Raw genomic sequence first — 23,542 nt, forward strand, 5'->3', positions numbered from 1 at the left:
TCATGGCTTATGAGCTAATACAATAAAAATGACAATTCTACTTAAATTGGTCTACTTGTTCAGTGCCATGCCAATCAAACTACCAAAAAATATTTTATGGAACTAGGAAAAATAATAACAAAATTCATCTGGAAGAACAAAAGATCAAGAACATCAAGGTCATTAATGAAAAAAATTACAAAGGATAGTAGCTTAGCAATACTAAACCTAAAACTATATTATATAGCAAGAGTCATCAAAACCATTTGGTACTGGCTAATAGAATAGTGGATCAATGGAATAGATTAGATACACATGACACAATAATCAAGGATTATGGCAATCTTGTATTTGATAAACCCCCCAACTCCAGCTTCTGGAATAAGAATTCACTATTTGAAAAAAATTGCTGAGAAAACGAAAACAATGTCAGAAACTCGACATAGACCTACTTCTCATATCCCATACCAAAATAAGGTCAAAATGGATATATGATTTGGACATAAAGAATGATACTATAAACAAATTAGGAGAATAAAGGATAATTTATCTATCAGATCTTTAGAGAAAGGAGAAATTTATGACCAAAGAAGAACTAGAGAAAGGCAAAATGGATAACTTTGATTATATTAAATTTTTTAAAAAGCTTTTACACAAACAAAACCAACAGAAACAAGATTAAAAGGGACATACAAAGCTGGGAAAAATTCTTTACAGCCAATGTTTCTAAAATTTATAAAGTATTGTGTCAAATTTATAAAAATACACATCATTCCCATGGATAAATGGACAAAGGATATGAATAATTTTCAGATGAATAAATTAAAGCCATCTGAAGTTATGTAAAAATGCTCTAAATCATTATTGATTAAAGAAATGCAAATTAAAATAACTCTGAAGTACCACTTCACACCTCTCAGATTGGCTGAGATAACAGAAGTTTATGATAAATGTTGGAGGGAATGTGGAAAAACTGGATACTGTTGCATTGTTGGCAGAGTTGTGAAATGATCCAACTATTCTGGAGAACAATTTGGAACTATGCCCAAAGGAGTATAAAACTGCATAACTTTTGACCCAGAAGTGCCATTAATAGGTCTGTATCTCAAGGAAATCATAAAGGATGGAAAAGAACCCACATGTGCAAAAATGTTTGTAGCAGCTCTTTTTGTGATAACAAAAATAGGAAAATGAGTAGATACCCATCAATTGGAGGATGGCTGAATAAGCTGTGATATATTAAGATAATAGAATATTACTGTTCTATAAGAAAGGATGAACAAGGTGATTTTAGAAAGGCTTGGAAAGATTTACATGAACTGATGCTGAGGGAAACAAGTAGAACCAGGAATACATAGTACAAAATAACCGTAAGGATATATAATGATCAACTATGAAAGACTTGGTTCTCAGTGGCTCAGTGATCCAAAGCAATCGCAATAGACTTTGGACAGAAAATACCATCTGTATTCAGGAAAAAAACCAAGGAGAAGGAATTTGAATCAATACATTCCATGTTTACTTCTTTTTTTTTTTTTGCTTTTTTAAAATCTCTCCCATGGTTATTTTTCTCTCCCAACATGATTCATAAAGCAATGTATGTTTAAAATAAATTTACTAGAAAAAAAAAACAAAAAAAATTTTAAAGTTATTCTCTGCCTCATTTCTTACCTAGCCTTCATCAATGAATGGCCGTTGCCTCAGTCAAACTGAGACCTGGAAAAGACTTCATTACAAAGGTCAAATGCAGTTACACTGCATTTCAGGCCATCTCCAGTCATCTAGATTTATATCTTGCTATTGTGCCCAGATGGCTACAAAGGAGAAAGTGAGACACAGCACTCCCTCACTTAAATTTAATTCACTTCCAGGTTATGAAATCCCCTTCTTGATGTCACTGATTCTTTTTGAAAATGAAGGGCAAATCACAATTGGAATATAGCTTTGAGGCAGCACAACAAAGCTTTAAGTGTTTTTTTTTAATGTAGTACTTCATTATTTATTGACCAACTATAATTCATTCATTCTTCCTTTCATTCAAAGACTGAATATATTCATTCTATTTCTGTGGCATAAGGCCTCTGTGTTATCATGGAAAGAGCTTTTATGCTGGAAGTCAAAGGCCTGACTGAGTTTGCATCCTGGGCATTTACTAACTTACTACTCGTGTAACCAGAAGAAAATCAAAACTCTTTCATGCCTTAGATTTATCATTATTAAAATCAGAGGTCTGAATTAGATGATTCCTGGAGCCCCTAAAATTATCATCCTATGATCCACTGTTCTAGAACATTAGGAGATATTAAAATACTTAAAATATAATCCTTGATTTCAAGAAACATGTGTTCTAATGAGATAAGGGTAGGGAATGGAAAAAGGGATAAGCTTATATTTATACCTATAAATCTGAGAGTTTATAGATATTTCAATGTATAGGATAGCAAAACAAATTTCAGAAACATATCCATTTTTCTTTGACTTAAAAAAATGCCCACTACACAAAACCTAAATGTTACCATAATAAGACATAACAGAGTAAAGAAGTGACCAGAATAATATTAAGGACTGAAAAACCCCATTTTCCCAATCTATGTTCTTATAATTTCCAAATTAGTACCTCTACCACTGGATTCAAATCAATAAAAAAGGCATTTTCAACAAGAGATGACATAGCTATGGGTTTATAAGTTTCACACATATATAAACTAGTCAGCATTTTCTAATTTTAATGTGAAAAACCCACAAAATGTAATTTTTATGTCAAGATATGTTTAATAACAATAGTAAAGACTTTAATGTCACAAATGACATGCTACATTTTAAAAGCTTATTAATATACCTCACAGAACTCTTCTAAGAAAAGCACTTCACAAACTCCAAAAAATTGCAATGCTTCTTGCAATTGTTTTTATTGATCTTGTATATTTAAGAAAAGTGCAGGCTCAGAGGGCATTGAAACTGAGGGCCAGAAATGTAGTTGTGGCTCAACATTCTAAAACTTGCAAATTGGTAGATTCAAGAGTAGAGACCCAATATTCCTATTCCTATTTATACCTAAAATTGGTATTTTCTATCACATTCATAACATCTTTCATATACAGAATTAGGAACATAATAATAATGATTTTGTTATTTATTAATTCGTGTCCAACTCTTCACAATATTTTAGACTAATGACAATAGCAACATTTATATGGTGCTTTTAAAGATATAAAGAACTTTAACTTTAATATTAAGAATTTCATTAATTCTAGGTGAAAAGTGATATACTAAGTGCTGAGGAAAATAATAGTAAAGTAAGACAATTCCTGGTCCCAAGAGCTAACATTATTTAATTGGATTCTCACTGTAGTCCTTTGCACTGAGAGGCCCATCTTCCTTTGCCCTATTTAAAACTGTCAGGTCTAAAAAGATTAGAGGCAAAGCAGAAGGGTGGGGAGTAATTTGAACAACTTTTTCAGATAAAAGGCTCCTTTCACAAATATAAAGGGAACTTAGTCAAATAATAGAAAATGAAAACTATTCTCCAATGGATAAATAGTTAAAGAATATGAACAGACAATTTTCAGAAAAAATCAAAATTATCAATAGTCATGTAAAATAGTCACAAATCAATGCTGAATAGAGAACTACAAACTAAAACAACTGAGACACCATCTCATACTTGTCAGATTGACTATCATGACAGAAAAGGAAAATGACAGATGATACAGAGGATGTGAGAAAATAGGGATATTAATGCATTATTGGTGGAGTTCTAGACAAAACTTGAAACTACATCCAAAGTACTACAAAACTATGCCTACTCTTTCACCCAGAAATATCACAAAAAGGTCCATATGTTAAAGAGATTTTTACAGGGACTAAATATTTATAGCAGCTTATTTTGTGATAGAAAAAAAAAGTTGGAAATTGAGGTGATGCCCATGAATTGGGGAATAGCTCAACAAATTGTGATATGATTGTGATGGAATACTCTTGAGAAAGATGGTTTTGGAAAAACCTAGAAAGATATATGAACTGATGCAGAGTAAAGTAAGCAGAACCAGAATACTTTAAATAGTAACAACAATATTGGAATGATGGTCATTTCTTAAAGATTTAGATCTTTACTCTGATCAAGACAATAATCTAAGACCATTCCAAAGAATGCAGGATGAAAGATAATATTCACCTTCAGGGAAAGAACTGATGAACTCTGATGCAGATTGAATTTATTTCTTGCTTTTGAAACATCTCTAATTTGGATATATTTTGTATAATTTTGCATGCATAACTGATTTATTGCTTGTTTTGCCAATACATGGGTAGAGAGGCAAGAGGGAATAAATTTGAACCCAACATTTTAAAAATTAATGTTAAAACTTTCTTTAAAAGCAGGAATAAGGATATTTTGTTTGTAGAAAGCTATTTTTATCGAAGAACACTTTCATGGATTTAAAAAAATCAGGGTTTTTTTTCCTGCTTAGATTTCAAGGATGGGGATAAGTAAATGTTATCAGTAGGCAAGTTTAAGCTCAATGTCCTTCCAAAAAATTACCTAAGACTTGGGGCTATTCAAAAATAGAATAAAATGATTTCAGAATTAGTAGGCTGTCACTTATTTTAAAAAGCTTCATAACAATTTGTCAGGGATATCATCAATGTGTTCTTTGGATATAGATTGGACTATAAAAAAAGGTGTCTAAGGTCTCTTCTAACTCTGAAATTCTGCTTTTCCATTCCTGATGTAATACTGTTATTTAATTGAATTTCCACTACTCTCTAATGATGGTAGTCAATTGGAAATATATTAATATGATGCATACATATTGAAGTCATGAGCTAATGCTACAGTATTCTAGAAAATATAACGGATGAAAGAGAACAGGGAGGTCTAGTCTAATTCTTTTAAGTTCCATCTCATATCTGTTTCACATAATCAACCTGAACGTATAATCTTTTTCTGATAGAGCCAAAGTTAAGCAAATGTAAATAATTTTTGGTCAGGTAATTTCTTTGACGTAGGAAGCTACCATAAAATTGATAAAAGTGCCTCTTTCATCCCAGATCAGCAGCTGTTCTACAACTTAACAGGGGTAGAAAGTTTTCTGGGAACAGGAGCTTAAGCTCAATTGTTCTACTCTTTCTCTACTATGATATGCTGTTTCTAAAGCTCTTCTGTATTACTATACAATTATGTGAAAATTGAGCAGCATATACACTTAAATATGCACATATATAAAATCTACAGCAGTGGCATATATATTTATAGAAAATATATCTTTGATGTTCTATTTAGAAAGTCCTTTGAGTTATAATAATAAGTACATAGCAAGAAGAATACTAATACTCTTTTGTAAGGAGTATATAAATTTAGTTTACCATAAAAGGCAGTTTAGCATATTCCTAAACTGTATGACTACTTAGATATTTATCTGGTAGAATGTGAATATCATGTTATAAATTATAAATATCCATCTGGCCCCGCTGTTTTCTTGGCTAAGCAATCTTTAATAGGCATTTCCATTTCTGAAATATCATCTCATTTTAAAACACACTGTCTCCATTCAATATTTAAGCACACTGGGAAATTTCCTCATTTTACTTGAATGAGTTTCATATCCTATGACATAAAAACAGAAGTCATGCTTTTAGAAATCTGCCAGTTCAAAAGTTTTCCATTTAAGCACAATAATGCCTATAAATTACTGTTCTAGGAAATAACTGTGCCTGGCCCCACCATTTCTTAAAAAATATAAGTATCTAAGTGTTTACCATTCTGCAAAATTAGCATTATTTAATTACTAGATGTAATGCTAAATTACAATATTATATACTGTGCGATGCTCTCTTTTCATAAACATAATTGATTTTTATCAATAAATACACTTCATGTTCTAGTTTTTTGGCAATCTACATTTTTCTTACATTACACATTCAAATAGTTGTATATATGTATATTGAAAACCAAGTAGAAATTGAAACAACCAAAATGTATTTATTTCAATGAAACCACGATTCTTATCAATGTGAATGTTTCCTCTATCAATATAAATTATGACTCATTCATGGTTTCTCATCATTAGAGGCTCTTATTGATGCCTCTCACAAATTTTTCAACAAGAATCCATCTAACATTCTAGGTGTTTCCTGAAGGGTCTTTGCAAGCTTATATAGTACTTGGGTTGTACATTTATTTTCACTCTATTTCTAGCTCAACGTTTTTTCTAGTAAAAAAGACATTAAGAGAAGTAAGTACATACATGAAGAATCTTTGATTTCATGAACATGTGCAACTGTCCCTGTGGAAATTGCCTACACCTATACAGAATACAATTTTGTCTGAAATAAGAAATAAGTCAGAAGGATTTGGGAGTTACATGGAGTTTGAATGAATGGTCTAGGTCACACAATTTATATAAGAGGTAGGTAGAGAATTTCAGTTTTAGAAGGTCTACATTCAATTCACTAAACAGATGTTGCTACTATTAAAATTTGGAAAAGATATACTTGTGTTTCATTTTCGATTCAGCCCATAAATAAATTATTATTTATTTATTAGATCTTAAGTCTCAGGTATAATCCAACCATTTGAAAGCATGTATGTATTATAATATAACTGCTCCTAAGTTATTTCATCAAATACACTGAAATCTTTTTTTGTGACATTATACACTTGATGGAGTGTGATTTTTAAGGATTAAATGGTTGTTTACTGAGGCACATCAAACATTTTCTCATTTTTCATGGTTCCTAAACACATTTCTGTGAATCCTCTATAAAGAAACTACTTAACTTTTTGAGACTTCACAATGTTCTTCTGAAACATACATTCAAATACATGCATATACATAAAAGAGAAAGGGGAAGGGGAGGAGAAAAGGAGAGGTAGAAGGGAAAAGAAAGGGAGAGAGAAGAAGAGAGGGAAAATGAGGACGGGAGAGAGAAAGAGAGGAGGAGGGAGAGGGAAAAAGAGAAAAAAGGGAGAGAGAAGGAGTGGGAAAGGGAAAAAAGAAGGTAGCAACAGTGTGCCAAATGTTTTTCCCTTCATTTCCACAATGCAACCAGTCTTCCTCCTTTCTCTGGCATACATCTTTTATATGTTTCCCTATATAAGTCATCATTAGTAATACATTGCAGCCCACTTACACCTACCATATGTTTTTGCATTACATTTTAGTCACTTGTAATTTTGATTCCTCTATGATTATCATGTCTCCAAAGTAAGATTCATTATCATCTATCTAGGATAAGGTGGCAAAATCTCAGCTTGTAAACATGGTCATTCCATCCCTGAAGTACCAATAATTCATCTTGAAAAGGCCATTAGAATATGGTATTATAGCATCTTTCTGGTATATTTTATTGGAACAATTCTCAATTACTATTTTTACAGGATCATAGAACATAAGGAACTGCTTCATCTTAGTTAAGAGAAAATTAAAACTTCATGATGTGACTTCCCTACTGAGGTCATAGTTACACCATTCATTTTCATCTATAAATAACTGTGCAATTCTCTGGCAAAAATGAAAATGAGTTTATTAAATTGAATCACTGAAAAGGTACATGAGAAGACTAGCATTAGAACAAAAAATAGAGGGAAAATAGTTTTTTATAGGATTTTTACTTTAATTTGTTACTAAAGAAATAGAAATGAAACACACAAAATCAAGAAAAAAATTTTAAGAAGCTAAACAAAATGAGAACTATGCCAGAGGCAAAGCCATTTTATAGGTAATAAAATTTCCTTCTCAATATATATTAAAACAAAGAAAGGGGTAGTAAGATATGAAATGCTTTGAAAATTTAAAAAAAACACAACCTTATTGTTACCATAAGAAAAAGACATATCAACAACTATAGACTAATAAGCTTATTTTTCCATCTCTAAAAAATCTTTTTTAAAGTTTTTAATTTTCAAAACATATACATAGATAATTTTCAGCATTCATTTTTGCAAAATCTTGTTCCAAATTTTCTTTAAAAATCCTTTTTAAAAAAATCTACATGAAATCAATGGCTTCTTTGGTGAAGGTCTAAAAAGAAAACAGGCAAAATTTCCGAAAAAAATAGTATCCAAAGTGTTGCAAGTAATTATTAAATAGTAACTGATAAAATAAAGTTTGAGCAAAGCAAGGAATGCAGCTGCAAAACAAATTGGGTGCTGGGACCCTTTAGTAGGCACAATGACCTTGGAAGATTTACAAAGGTTTTTTGATAGATGGATAGATGGATAGATAGATAGATAGAAGCATAGATAGTTAGACAGATACACACACACACACATACACACACATATATATATATATTACTATTTTACCATTACTATCTATGAACATTTCCATTCTGCAAGTCTCTTAGTAATATAATAAATGAATCCCCCCAAATTCAGTGACTTACAAGAAAACTAAACTTAACTCACAAAAATGAGACAATTCCAGCAGCTGTACAAAATGTCAGTGATGATACAAAATGGGGTCACTTTGGTTCTCTCAAATTGTTGGGTTTTACCTATAGTTATAAATCATAACATTAAAGAATCATAGATTTAGAGCTAAAAGGAAACATGGAGTCCACTAAGTGCAGCTCCCTCATTTTACAGATGAGAAAAGTGAAATACATAAAGATAAGTAATTTACCTGGAGTCAATATGGCAGTATTGCAACTCGGGTTTTTTCTAATTACAAGTTCAGTACTGTGTTCAAAATTGAAAGTAAAGAGAATGCAAGATGCCACTATGCTGATTTTTTTTGACATATTCGATTCAATAGTGTAAAATATGAATTTTCTTTAGTATGACATCTGTCATGCATACATCAAATTCATGCAAGATTCTATGAAGATATAAAAGAGAAATTTGTTTAATGACTCTAAACAATATAAATTAAATGAGAAACAGGGACATTTATGCTTGCCAAAGGTGTTTGTTACTTTCATAAAACAAGTCTAGCTCAAAGTAGAAAGGGATGTCCTGTAGATGCTACCATTTGCTGTTGACAGTGCATGGATGTATCATACAATAACATCGCAGATCCTCCTAAATGAAATGAAATCTACTAAAAATAGATCATCTTAATGGAACACATAAAAATTATATTTGGATCTAGAATGTTGTTGTAAAGACATATACAAATATACAATTGAATGGATGAGCCAGAGAGGCAGTAAACTAGGACAGAAATATGTGTGCCTATCACACAACAGGCATAAAAAATGCAGTGATCACCAAATTAAACAGGAGGTAGAAGACAAAGTTTTATCTCCTTTGAAAAATGTTTTCAAAGCAATCAAGCTGATCTATAAAAGAAAGAACATTATTTTATTTATTTTTTTGGTTTCCTTCTAGAGAAGGACTTATTAGCATTTTTGTCTTTTTTCTATTTAAAAGTATTTTTCCAATTACATGTAAAGAAGGATTTCAACATTTACTTTTTATGTGTTAGCTTTTTATTTTTCAAAATACATGCAAGGATAATTTTCAACATTCACTCTTGCAAAAGCTTGTGTTTAAAATTTTTCTTCCTCCTCCATCATTCCTGCCCCCTAAACATGCAATGCTTTTATAAATATATTTCAACATTTGTCATGCTATGCAAGAAAAAATCAGATCAAAAGGGGAAAAATGAGGGAAGAAAACAAGCAAAACAAGAACAACAAAGGTGAAAATACTATGCAGTGTTCCATATTCAATCTCCATAGTCTTCTCTTTGGATGTGGATGGTTCTTTCCATCACAAGTCTATTGGAATTGCTTTGAATCACCTCATTGAAAAGAATCAAGTCCATCACAATGATCATCACATAATCTTGTGCTGTGTATAATGTTTTCTTGGTTCTACTCATTTCATTTAGGATCAGCTAATGTAAGTCTTTCCAACCCTTTCTGAAATGGTCCTGATCATTGTTTCTTGTAGAACAATAATTAATTCCACAACATCCATATACCATAACTCATTCAGTCATTTCCCAAAAGATTGGCATCCACTCAGTTTCCAGTTCCTTGCCACTACAAAAAAGGCTGCTGCAAACATTTTTGCACATGTGAATTTTTTCCCCCTTTTTATGATCTTTTTGGGATACAGGCCCAATAGAGAGATTGCTGGATCAAAAGGTATGCACAGTTTTATTGTCCTTAGGGCATAGCTGCAAATTGTTCTCCAAAATGGTTGGATCACTTCACAATTCCACCAAAAATGTATTACTGTTCCAGTTTTCCCATATCCCTTCCAGCATTTATCATTATCTTTTCCTGGTATCTTAGCCAATCTGAGAGGTATGAAATGGTACCACAGAGTTGTCTTAATTTGTATTTTTCTAATCAATTATTAGAGCATTTTTTCATATGACTAGAAATGGCTTTAATTTTTCATCTAAAAATTGTCTATTCATATGCTTTGACCATTTATTAATTGGGGAATGGATTTTATTCTTACAAATTTGAGCAACTTCTTTTTATGTTTTTTTAAAATAAGACCTTAATCAGAAACCATGGATATAAATTTTTTCTCCAGTTTTCTGCTTCCCTCCTAATCTTGCCTGCATTGGTTTTGTTTGTACAAAAATTTTAATTTAATATAATCAAACTTATCCACATTGTATTTCATAATATTTTCTAGTTCTTTTTAGGCATAGGCATAAATTCTTTCCTTCTCCACATATCTGAGAGGTAGACTATCCCTTGTCCACCTAATTTGCTCATTGTATCAACTTTCATGTCTAAATCATGACACCATTTCAACCTTATCTTGGTATAGGATGTTAGATATTGATCAATGGTTAGTTTCTGCCATACTATTTTTCAGTTTTCCCAGAAATTTTTGTCACATAGTGAGTTCTTATCCCAGAAGCTGGAGTCTTTGCATTTATCAAACATCAGATTACAAGATTACTACTACAATACAATGACGATTGTGCCTATCATTTCTGTGTAAAAATGAAGCCTAGGCTAACCCACTGTTCATTTTCCACTTGGCTGTATTCCTTTGGATGTCTCCATCATGGCCCTTTACACCAGGTACTCTCTCTTTTTTTCCCCTCCCCTCCTTTTGAGCTTCATTTTGTGCATTATTTTCTTCTATTAGATTATAAGCTCCTTGAAAGCAGGTACTTTATTTTTCTTATTTGTATTTCCCAGTTTAGTATAGTATCTGCCACGTAGGTAGTTTGCTTAATCAATGTTATCAACTGACCAATTTACTTCAATTTATCTTCTCAGCTTCACTGTATATCACATGTCATCTTGCAAAGACACGCAAACTGTCTTTCCTCTGTTTTTCACAAATGACATGTAATTTTACAATGGCTGTCCATCATAACTGGAAATCATTCTCCCTTCATGAAATCTCACTTTCTTCTTTCAAGATATAGCTCAAATACTACCCTCTATATGATTTCTTATTTGCTCTTATCTGTACAACTGCTATTTGTTGCTTTTTTTTCCTATCCCAAACTACCTCTTTTATATTTTTCTTATTTTTCTCTATATTTTATGTACATATGACATTAATACATATACAGATTCTGTATAAAATTTATAGCTATACATTCTGCATGGGATATATATGCATACAGACAGACAAGTATACATATGTGTATTTGTATGCATGGGAGTAATTGGAACAGAACTACCCATCATGATGTCCTCATCAGAAAAGGTGCTGGGCTCTATGAGCAATACAGAATTGAATTAGCCTAGAAGAAACATGAGATTCACAAAGTTGACAATTGCCACCCCAAATTTTCAAAAGGACTAAGCTCATGTGTGTGTGTTTATATATGTATTAACTATGTGTCTATATATACTGTATTAGCTATATAAATACATATGTGCATTCTGTGCAGATTTTAAATATTTGTCCTATATGTATAATACAAATATTTATGCCATATATACTCTAAGTATAAATATATATATTTGTATATATGCATACACATACACACAAACATAGGGATATTTATATATGTGTTTCCCTTTTCAAACAGAAGCTTCTTCTGAGTAGAGATTGTTTTATTCTTTATATTAATATGATCAGTGCCTAGCAGAAGAGTTGAATAAAAGCTTGTTGACTGAGTCTCCATATTCACTAAATCACAGATTCATTCAAGTTCTCACTATCCTTTCACATGTTTATCTGTGTATTAAAATCAAATCTCAATGCAGGCAGTGATTGATTTGGGAATCAAGATCTCAAAAGAATTTCTCTAGCAATTCATGTTTTGCAAAAAAAAATTGGTGTTTATGCTAAAATTATCTTCACAGTTTTCTATTTATGTATGGTAGTTCTGCAAACAATAAAATGAGTTGACCAGCTGTCTGAAGAAAAAAAATCCTGGTTATATTTCAGAGGAACTCCAATAATTCCTGTATTTACCTATCTCAAGAGAAATGAAGTGTTTTCCAACTTAGTTACAATTTTTAGTTGGCTTCTAATTTAATATATAATGAAGATGGATATTTCACCTATTCCACTGCATATCAAGGATTCAGCAGGTTCTTGAATGGATATTTGAGGTACCAAAGATATAAAACTGCATGTATAGGTGATTTTAAAAATTATTATTTTCTCTCCCTTCTTCTACCAATAATTCAAAAGCAACAGGAAGTCACATATTATATGACTATTATTTGGCAATTTATCTGTTTCATGGGTCTCCATGAGGGGGGGAAAAAACCTACCAAGCCATCACTTCATCACTACCAACTGGTAATGAAGTTTCTGTATTAATTGGGCAGGTCCATAGATAGCTGACAACTGCTAACATTCCTGTAGTTTAATAAAACTACAGCCTGTTAGACGAAAGTCTAATATCCAATTTAGCAAAGAGACTGCCTGTGTACTTGCGCTAGTATTTTCTTTAATATCCTGGGTATCCCCAATGCCAAGGCTATGCAAGGGAGAAAGTTTTCTGTGTTAGTTTGAGTACATAGGAATAAAAATGTGCTGTTTAAAATTTCAAAAAAAAAAACTAAAACTTTGAGACATTAAAGATTAATTTCAGTTTTGTAAAAGTAAAATGCAGTATCAAGCTTTGCTACAAATGTCTTGACAAACATATTTTGAACACACTGGATAAGAACTGGGGAAACACAATTTGTCATTTAGCCAATAAAAAACAAAACATATGAGGGAAATAAGTACTTCAAATCTATCCCCAAACCAACAGAAAAAGAAAAGGAAAAATTAACTTGACTGAACAAACATTTATTAAACACTATTAGTGCTATGAATACTGTGACTGTGTTCAGAACACTATTGTAGGTGCCAAGAAAGAAAACTGTTTAGATAAGAAATGATTTCTTTCCCTCATGAAACTTAAAATCTTATATATAGCTAAGAATTTTTTAAAATTACACAAAAAGTACTAAAATATTGCATGATGCATGTACTAGAGAATTACATAACAAGTTTTCAAAATAATAATCTAGATGATTGATGTTATTCCTGCCAGAAATTACAAAAATATTTTTGAAGGGCAAATATTTGATGATTTTGCATTAGTTAACTCCATGAGTTATACAAATTAAAGTTACCTATAAGGAAGAAAGGAAAGAAATAAACATTAAGTGCTTATTATGTGGCAGGCATTATGATGAGCACTTTACAAATATTTTATTTGATCATCTGGAAGATAAGGGCTGCATTTTACAATTGAGGAAATTGAGGTAGGAAGAGCCTGGATGACTTGTCCATTGTCACATAGCTAGGAAGTATCTGAGCTTAGATTTCAATTTGGATCTTTCTGACTTCAAGTCCAGCACTCTATCTACTGTGTCAATTTTACACCTGGAAATAATGACACAATTTTGTGTGTGTGTAAGGAGGGAGCAAGTGTATGTAGGAAGCAGAATGGCATGCTGGTAAGAAAGACTGACTAGCTGTGTAACCCTATGCAACTTGTTTGACCTCTCAGTGTTCTAGGAAACTACCACTGTATATCTATGTATATATGTGTGTGTGTGTGTGTGTGTATACATATATACACATGTATATATATATATACATATATGTATCCCATATGTAGGAAGGTTAATTTTTTTCTATCTCCTTATGTTCAACAGAGGAGATCCAGGAAAAAAAAATTCAGATTGCTAGACAATTATAAATGTCCTGTTATGAAATGTTTCTAACAATAACATGAGACAGAAAGAGGTAATAGATTACGACCAGAAAAGTCTGGTTACTACAAGTGAAAAGAACAGAACGTTATGGAAACTGATCATTGTATCTCTATATTTGTGAAAGATAAGGAAAAAATACAGAAATAGCATAAGATATGAATTGGTTTAGACGTGGTTGGATTCAGAGTAACATTTTATGACCTGAAATTCTACAAGGCAAATTCAGACCAAAAGAAATGGGATGCGGACAATAAGGAAATTCTGAAAACAGGAATACAAAAAGACTTTAAATTAGGAAGAGAAAGAGGAACTGTTCAAAGAAGGGGTTCTTTAGTTTTCTGTGGATTCCTTTAGTTGTCTCGTAAAGCATAGGAATCCTTTTACAGAATATTTTTATTATGATGTATATAGTAAAACAATATTACAAAGGAAATTATTAAGTTGAAATTCATGTTGCTTATATATTGTTACTTACATAATAACTATAATCATATACATACATGTGTATGTATATATGTTTGTAAACACATATATATATACGTGTAAATGAATCTGTATGTACACAATTTTATGGACTCCAAGTTAAGAATGACAGACCTAAAGGAAATAAATTCCAAACAATGAGAGCTGCCTTAGGCTAGTTTTGGGTGACAGGATGAGCAAGTTTCTCTGCACTGGGTTTCTTTGAGGAATACCTAGATAACCATTTCTTAAACACATTATATAGAAAGAATTCTTTTGCACATATGGAGAGGCTCTTATAATTATGAATCTAAGGGTGAACACCAGATTTTATATTTTATTTAAAAGATATCAAAACAAAAGCTCAAAAAAGATAATCAAATTCTGTGGCAAAGTCAAGAGCATTAATATGAGAATCCTTACATTTAAATCAGGAGTTGACATGATACGATGTATTTTGACAATGGAAGTCTTCACTTTTTTTTTTAATCTCCTTCTCCCTTTCCTACTCCTCCATGCTTCTCTTTCTTTCACTTCTCTTCCCACTGTCTATTCCTCCTTTCTTTTCCCTCCCTTCTTTTTTTCTCCCTCCCTCTCTCTCAAAATGTCAATTTGAGAAATAGGTTTTGTTTTTGATAAAAGTACCTGGAATATAATACGCTTCTTCAATAGCTGATTACTGAATTGAAACAAGATGTACTGCATGAGAATGAAGAAAGGTGGGACGATATGAGTTTACAAACAAGGCGCTAGAGATTTAAAGACTTTGCATCCAAAGATCCATGAATTCCATTGTAAAGTTTATAAGTGAACACATAATCCTAGATTTGACACAATTCAACAATTATTTTATGCTTACCATTCTGTGGATATAGTATAAGATGTTAAGGATACAGAACCAAAAGACAAACAGTTCTCAGCTTTAAGAAGCTCCGGTCTTAATGGATTTTTTCAATTGTCGTGAAACAGAAAAGTGTAAATTTTTATGCTTGTTAACTATCAGAGACTTGTACATCAAAAAATACATTTTTGACAGTCACTCTCTTTTCAACTGGATCTGTGATTTCATTGAAAAATGGAGCTTCTAATGAGAAAATTCACTCTTACCAATTCAGATAAAAATTTACCAATCACCTCTTATTTGATAAATCCAAAGGTCTTTTCTTAATTCTCATATTTCTTGCCATCTCTGAGAACTATGACATTGTCCATCACCCTCTTTTCATTGACAATCTCTTCTCTCTAGGTTTTTGAGACACTACTCTCTCATAATCCTTCTTCTACCTAGATGACTGTTTTTCTCAGTCTCCTTTGTGGGATCTTCATTAAGGTCATGTCAATTAACCATAAATATCCTGTGGACTCTCATCTCCTTTCCCTTTTCACTATTTTACTTGGTGATTTCATGAGTTTGCATAGATTTAATTATCTTCTCTCTGCTAATGATTCTCAGGTCTTCTTATCTAGCCCTAACCTTTCTGATGATCTTCTTTCTCATATCTTCAAGTGCCTACTGGACATCGTGAACTGGATATCTTCCTTGTAGAAATCTTAAACCCAATACAACCAAAACAATGAGTTTCCCCCTAAAATCTTCCCATCTCCCCTATTACTTTCAAAGGCCCTATCATCCTCTTGATGAGCACTCTCATGCTCCCTATATCCAATTTTTGCCACAACCTGACACACTACCTTGGCAACATCTTTCAAATACCTCTTCACTCCTCTGAAACTGCAGTTACTTTTGTAAAGGTTCTCATCATCTCATAGGTGAAATACTCCAACAGTTTGCTGATGAATTTGCCTACCTTGAATCTCTCCCTACTGGGGTCCATCCTCCACTTAGTGGTTTTTCTAAAAAAGTGATTTTTCTAAAGTACAATGTCACCTACTTACTCAATAAACATCAGATGATTCCCTAACATCTCAAGGATTAAAGAATCATTTGTTTACACTCAAAATCCTTTATAACCTAGCCTTTCTCCCCTTTTCCAGTCTTCTCATACCTTACACTGGTACCCCTCTTATTTACATGTACTCTTTAATTTGATGATACTAACCTTCTGGATAGTCCATGACCAAGATACTCTTTCTTCTAACTCCAGTCATTTTAACTACTATTCTTTATGCATGGCATTGCTACCTCTTCATCACTATTTCCTGACTTCCCTGCTTTGTATCAAGTAAAAACTACTTTCTAGAGGAAGCATTTCCCAATCCCTTTAAAGTCTGACACATTCTCTCTATTGGTAATTTCCTATTTATTCTGAATATAACTTGTCATCTCTTCTAATAGATTATGAGCCCCTTGATTGTCTTTTGCCTTTCTTTTTATTTTGTCAGACACAGTGCCTGACAAATAGTAGGTTCTGAATAAGTATTTCTCAGCTGACTTAGAAAATCATGGTCTCTAAAAGTTATCATCTTAGAAAGTTGCTTGAAGTACAAGAGACAGAATAATATTCTCAGGATTCCACAGCCAGGATGTATTCAAGATAGTTCTTCTTGACTGAATGAAGCCAACTCAAAACTTACTGCCAGAAAGAGAAACATGACTCAAGACTCAGTTTGAACCTATATCTATTCATTTATGTTCTAAGGAATTTCAAGTTTGATTATCTTTTACCTTTTACCAACTCCTCTCTCCAGGTTTGCTTTGAGACAGGAACTCATCTTTTAATCTGAATTTCCAAGTGAACAAATCTTTTGATTGGAATCTTCAAATAGATGCAATATTCCTATAGTCTTGCCCCACATGAGTTTATCTCTTGCCTCTGATTAAAAATGAGTAGATAAAAATGTAGATCAAGGCATAGTACTTTCATCTTTTTTTGTTTCTCTATTTCCTTTTTGCTTTCTAGTGGTTTGTTTTCCATTTTGGTCTGATTTTTCTTGTACAACATGAAACTATATCTAAAAGGATTGTACATATTTAACTATATAAGATTGCTCACTGTCTTGGGGAGAAGGAAAATGAGGGAGAAAAATCTGAAGCACCAAGTCTTACAAAAATGAATGCTAAAAAGTATCTTTACATGTATTTGGGAAAATAAAATATTACTGAGAAAAAAATGAGTAGTCAAGCAAGAATGATGGTTGATCAATGGTCTCTAATTCAGCAATATGAAGAAAATTCAATGACAAAGCTAGATTAAAGTTCACAGTACTAATTTTCATAGCTCCTATCCTAAGACAGAGAGGCAGAATAACATAGTAAATAGAAAGCTGGCTTCAAAATCAGCAAGATCTGGCTTTGAGTCCTACCATTGGAACATACTGGTTATGGTAGCCTAAGCAAATTATCCATCAATCATCTTATACTAAAAAGTGAATAGTATTTGACTTTTATTAATGTAATAACTTTCTAAACTTTAGAGACTTTATAGACCAATGAAAGTTCAATTTCAGTCCCTAACTGTCCCTGACATTACACAACTATGCCTTAGCTGTTTCATCACCCTGAAGTATTCTCTTTTTTCAGTCTTCTCACAGTGGAAGATCTTTCTGCTCTTCCTACCCTCCTCCATCGGTGAATCCCTCCCAGAATTCTAATTGGAAGAAGTGCCCAGGACAATCCTGCACTCCTCTCCCAATTTCACTCTTGATTCTCTGTACTTCACTACCATGTCCATATATCATTATCTCTTCCTTTGCCCTCCACCAATCTTTTCTTCTCCATTTTATGTGCTATTTTCTCCCAATGATAAATATATTATTTATTTATGTATCTCTAGCACAATGCCTGGTACATAGTGAATGTTGACTATTCTTCTATGACATAATTTCTTTTTCTATGAAGGTATAGCAAAACACTTAGGAAAGCAAGAAGACATTCTGATGTGAAATTTTAAATATGAGGACAGAAAAAAGATAATTTTGTTCTCCTACCTTTACATTGTAGGATATTTCACTTGCTGACCAGATGGTGTTTCACACTATTAAGTATGAAATAGTTTCATGGATCCTCTTTCTTTAGTTCTCAACTCATATTTTCATAAAATTTACATGCAATATAGAATAGAGAAATACAAAATATAGAAATACAGAAAATGAGGGAGGACTCAAAAATCAGTGATTTAGAAACAATGCAAAAAATAGGCCTCCATTTCTTTATCTATAAAATAAGAACAGTGAACTAGGTGAGCCAAAGATCTCTTTTTGCTTTAAATTCTAAAAGCATATTCAATTAAAAATATTTTAAATTATGTTTTATTTTCCTCCAATTACATCTAAAACAATTTTAACATTTAAGAAAAGGTTTTGAGTTCCAAATTCTCTCTCCTTTAGCTCTCTAAGAGGGCAAACAATCTGATATAGATCACACATGTGCAATCATGTAAAACATTTCCATATTAGTCATTTGGGGAAGGAAGGAAGGAAAAAAGGAAAAAAGGAAGAGAGGGAGAAAAGAAGGGAGGAATACTTCAGTCTACATTCAGATATCAATTCTTTCTCCAAAGGCAGATAGCATTTATCATCATGAGTCCTTTGTGATTGTCTTGGAACAAGATATTGCTGAAAATAGCTAAGTTATATATAGTTTTTCATCCTTTAATATTGCTGCTACTGTGAACAATGTTCTCCTGGTTTTGTTCACTTCACTTTATCTCAGTATATCAGTTCATGTAAGTCTTTCCAAACAACAACTCATGTTTCTTTAGTATTTTACATTTTAATGAACAAACATTTTTACTATGTGCTTGGCACCATGCAAGGTGATGGGAATAAAAAAAGGCAAAAATGCAATTTTCCCTGCCCTCAAGAAGTTTACAATCTATTGGAGGAGACATTATGTATGCATGAAGACATATATTACACAGATTTTTAAATGTGTGTAAATGCGCACAAAATTAATATAAAAAGGTCAATTGACAGAGGCACACTAACTAATGAGGGAATTAAATGATCCATCAAAAAATCTTTATTAAACACTTACTAAATAGAAGATGGAGGTTGAGCAGAAAAGGAAATTAGGAATTTTAAGAGATCCAGCTGGAAAGGGGACTCATTACAGACATGGGCTATAGTCTGTGGGAAAAACCCAGAGATACTTGGAGATAAAATGTTGTGTGTGAGAAGCATCAAGTTTTGCTGGGCTACATTGGAAGTGTTTCCAGAATACGCAGGTAAGACCAGTAAAATAAACATTTTTTTCTGTTCACTTCCTTCATTTATGAGATGGGACTCAAATATTGGTCTCTCAAACTCTGAAACTAGAATTCCTTTAATTAGAAAAAGATTCCAACCCTCTTTGAATCTTGGTAAAAATACCAACATTTCATTTTATTTTTAAGTAACTAAAATTTGTATATTTTGTTTTATCTCATGTCAGTCCTCAAAATGCATTTCAATCTATAAACATAATCATCATAATCATAAAGACATTAATTTTTCAAGTTCTGAAATTAAACAGAAAATAAATTGAACATTTCCACATATAGAGTAAAACAGGGAAAAGACTGCTGCTCTATTATGAAGAGCATGCTTTCCTTTTTAATCATCTAAAAACTTCAACTTGTAACTTTCAAAGACATCCTATTACTCTATGATTCCTTCTGGTCTTCCTTCTGTTTTCTTCTGTGCATTTTTGAATTTTTTTTAACCATCTAAGTCTCTGAAGTTTTCTGTGATAAATTGGAAAGTAATAGAGCCAAAAGATTTGAATTCACACTCCAGTTCAGATATTTATTTCATTATGTAATCTCAGTGAAGTAAATAAGCTTCTCTGAGCTTTATTTTTATCATCAGTTGAATGGAAATAATAATACTTGTACCAGCTACTCCAAAGAATTATTTTTGAGGAAAGCATCTTGGAAATAATTATCATGTGATTCTGGGCAAGCCACTTATACTTCACAGAGTTCCATTTCTTCATCTGTAAAATGTAGGGGGTGAACTTCTGAGTATCTAATTTGACACTACATCTTTTAATGCTAAATCTTTATATATGTTAGAAATGTGATTCCTTTAAGATCTTATTTGGGGTTTTCTTGGCAAAGATAGTGGAGTAGTTTGCCATTTCCTTCTCCAGCTCACTTTACAGGTAAGGAAACTGAACAAACAGGGTTAAGGGACTTGCCCAAGTTCACACAGTTAATAAGTATCTGTGGTCAGATTTGTACTCAGAAATTGAAGTCTTCTCTTTCATCCAGCAGTGTTTCTACTGGGATTATATCCCATAGAGATCTTAAAGGAGTGAAAGGGACCCACATGTGCAAAATTGCTTATGGTAGCCCTTTTTGTAGTGCAAGAAACTGAAAACTAAGGGGATGCCCATCAGCTGGAGAATGGCTGAATAAGTTATGGTATGTGAATTTTATGGAATATTATTTTTCTATAAAAATAATCAGCAGGATGATTTCAAAGAGACTTAGAGAAACTTACATGAATTGATGCTAAGTGAAGTGAGTAGAACAAAGAGATCATTATACATAGCAACAACAAGACTATACAGTGATCAATTCTGATGGACATGACTCTTTCCAACAATGAGATGATTTAGGCCAGTTTCAATAATCTTGTGATGAAGAGAACTATCTGTACCCACAGAGAGAACTGTGGGAACTGAGTGTGGATCACAACATAGCATTTTCATTCTTTTTATTGTTTGCTTGTGTTTTGTTTTTTTAGTTTTTTTTCCTTCTTGATCCGATTTTTCTTGTGTAGCAAGATAATTATATAAATATGCATATATATATATATACATATATATATATTTTGGATTTAACATATATTTTAACATTTAATGTATTGGATTGCCTGCCATCTAGGGAAAGAGTGGGGGCAAGGAGGGGAAAATTTGAAACACAAAGTTTTGTGAGGTTCAATGTTGAAAAATTACCCATGCATATGTTTTATAAATGAAAAAGTTTTAATTAAAAAAGAAAGAAAAAAATGAAATTTGCTTTTCTGACTTCAGGCCCTACATTTTATCCACTTTGCCACCTGGCTGCCCTTATTATTATAAATACTAGCCTAAAAATCAAGAACTTTGGATTTTATTCTTCATTCTGTTATTATTTCACTCTAAGCAAGTGGTGGTGTCAAATACAAATAGAAACAGGCGTCACTAATTTGTACATAAGGTCATTGTGGTCATCTATTAGTTTTAAAATGTAATATGCTTTATTGAAGATTTACTTATTTTAAACATTTTCTAATTATATTTCCATCTAGTTTCAGTTTCACTGGGGCATGCTTTGGACCACCTGTGTCCAGCAGCTGATCTGTCTGACACCTTTGCTCTGAGCACTCACTTCAGTCTAGAAACTAACAACTGCTTTGCTGAGGTGCTATTGCATGGCCCTTCCTACACTATAGAGGATACAGGGAAATAAAACAAAAGAGAGGGAGGGAGAGAGAGAAGGTAGGAGAGAGGGAGAGAAGGATAAAAAGAGAGAGGGAGAGAGAAATGGGGAGAGGGAGAAGGAGAAGAGCTAGAGAGAGAGATGGAGAGAGAAAGGGAAAGAGGGAGAGAGGGAAAGAGGGAATCAGGGTGAAGAAAAGAGGGAAAGAGAGAGGGAAAGGGAGAGATAGAGAGGGAGAAAAGGGGAATATGGAGAGAGGAAGACAGGAATAGAGATACAGGGAGAAAGGGAGAAGGAGAGAAGAAGCGGGGGAGAAACGGAAAGGAACATAGAAAGGGAGAAGGAGAGATGGAAAGAGGAAGAGAAGAAGACAGAGACAAAGAGAGAAACAGACAAAGAAAGAGAGACGTAGAGAGAAAGAAAAAGAGGAAGAGAAAGACAGAAAGAAATACAGAGACATAAAGACAAACCAAGAGGGACAGAGAGAAGAGAAAGACAGAAAGAAAAGTGGATTTATGAGATAGGTCATGGTCTTTTTGCTCTAGAAACTTAAAATAAATAGGAAAATACTGAGCCAAGGAATTCAAGGAAAAAATGCTAAGTCACTTAATACAAACTATAAGTGCTATTATGGAATCTTGATCCGGGCTTTAGCTTTTCAATCTCACAAAGGATCTTATAAGAATGAGTAAAATCTTTCTAATTCATCCAAAGCTAATAGAAAGATTTAAAATCTCTTTTTAAAGTGCTAGTTTATTAATCATAAGCAGCTGGCAGGGGACTGAGTATAGTTCAGGGCCTGTCATCAGGAAGAACTATACTAAAATTCAGCCTCAAGAACTCTCAAGAGATCCTTGGCAAGTCAGATAATCTCTGGGGATAATAAGAGTACACATCTCCCAGGATTATTGTGAGGATCAAATGAGATATTTGTAAAGTACTTAGCAGAGTTCCTGGCACACAGTAAGTACAATAGAAATGTTTATTATCACTATTATTATTATAATCATTATTATTGTAGTTAACTTTGTCAGTCTCAGTTTCTTCAACTGCAAAAAGGGGGGTATAATAACACATACCTTGAAGGGTTATTGTATCAAATGAAATAATGTTGCAAAACATTTTGCAATCCAAACCAGATGGAAACATAATTTGATATTTCCTCCTCCAGTTCATTTTAACAGATAAGAAAACTGAGAGAAATGAGGTTAGCTACTTTTCCTGGGGTCATACAGTTAGTAAGTGTTTAAGGCTGGATTTGAACTCAAATCTTTTTGACTTTAGGTTTGGCATTCTTTCTACTGTGCCACCTAGCTGCCCATCTGATATATCAGTCATTTTACAAATGCTTATTACTTTTTCTCTTCCCTTACAAGTCCCATGTTTAGTGCCAAAGATACAGAAGCAAAAATAGTCTCGTCTCAAGGAGTTTATATTTAAATGAGAGGAGTGCCTATGTAAACAGATATCTATGTACACTATATCTCTCTATATATTTATGTGCCTTTATTAATAAGAATCCTGACAATGAGCATTTATATACTACTTTAAGGATTACAAAATTCTTTATTTTTTATCCTTACCACAAACTTGGGAAGTTCTTATTGTCTCTGTTTTATAGATGGGAAAACTGAGGTAGACAGAAATTAAGTGACTTGCTCAGGGTCATATAGTTACTAAGCATCTGAGGG

General features: G+C 32.6%; 1 protein-coding gene across 6 annotated transcripts in view; it reads right to left on the reverse strand.

The window, feature by feature from the left end:
• Positions 1 to 23,542, reverse strand: part of PPFIA2 (PTPRF interacting protein alpha 2) — a 668,498-nt gene that overhangs the window by 606,739 nt on the left and 38,217 nt on the right. The window lies entirely within an intron of this gene.

This window comes from Antechinus flavipes, chromosome 5, assembly GCF_016432865.1.
Source record: "Antechinus flavipes isolate AdamAnt ecotype Samford, QLD, Australia chromosome 5, AdamAnt_v2, whole genome shotgun sequence".
Taxonomy (NCBI): Eukaryota; Metazoa; Chordata; class Mammalia; order Dasyuromorphia; family Dasyuridae; genus Antechinus; species Antechinus flavipes.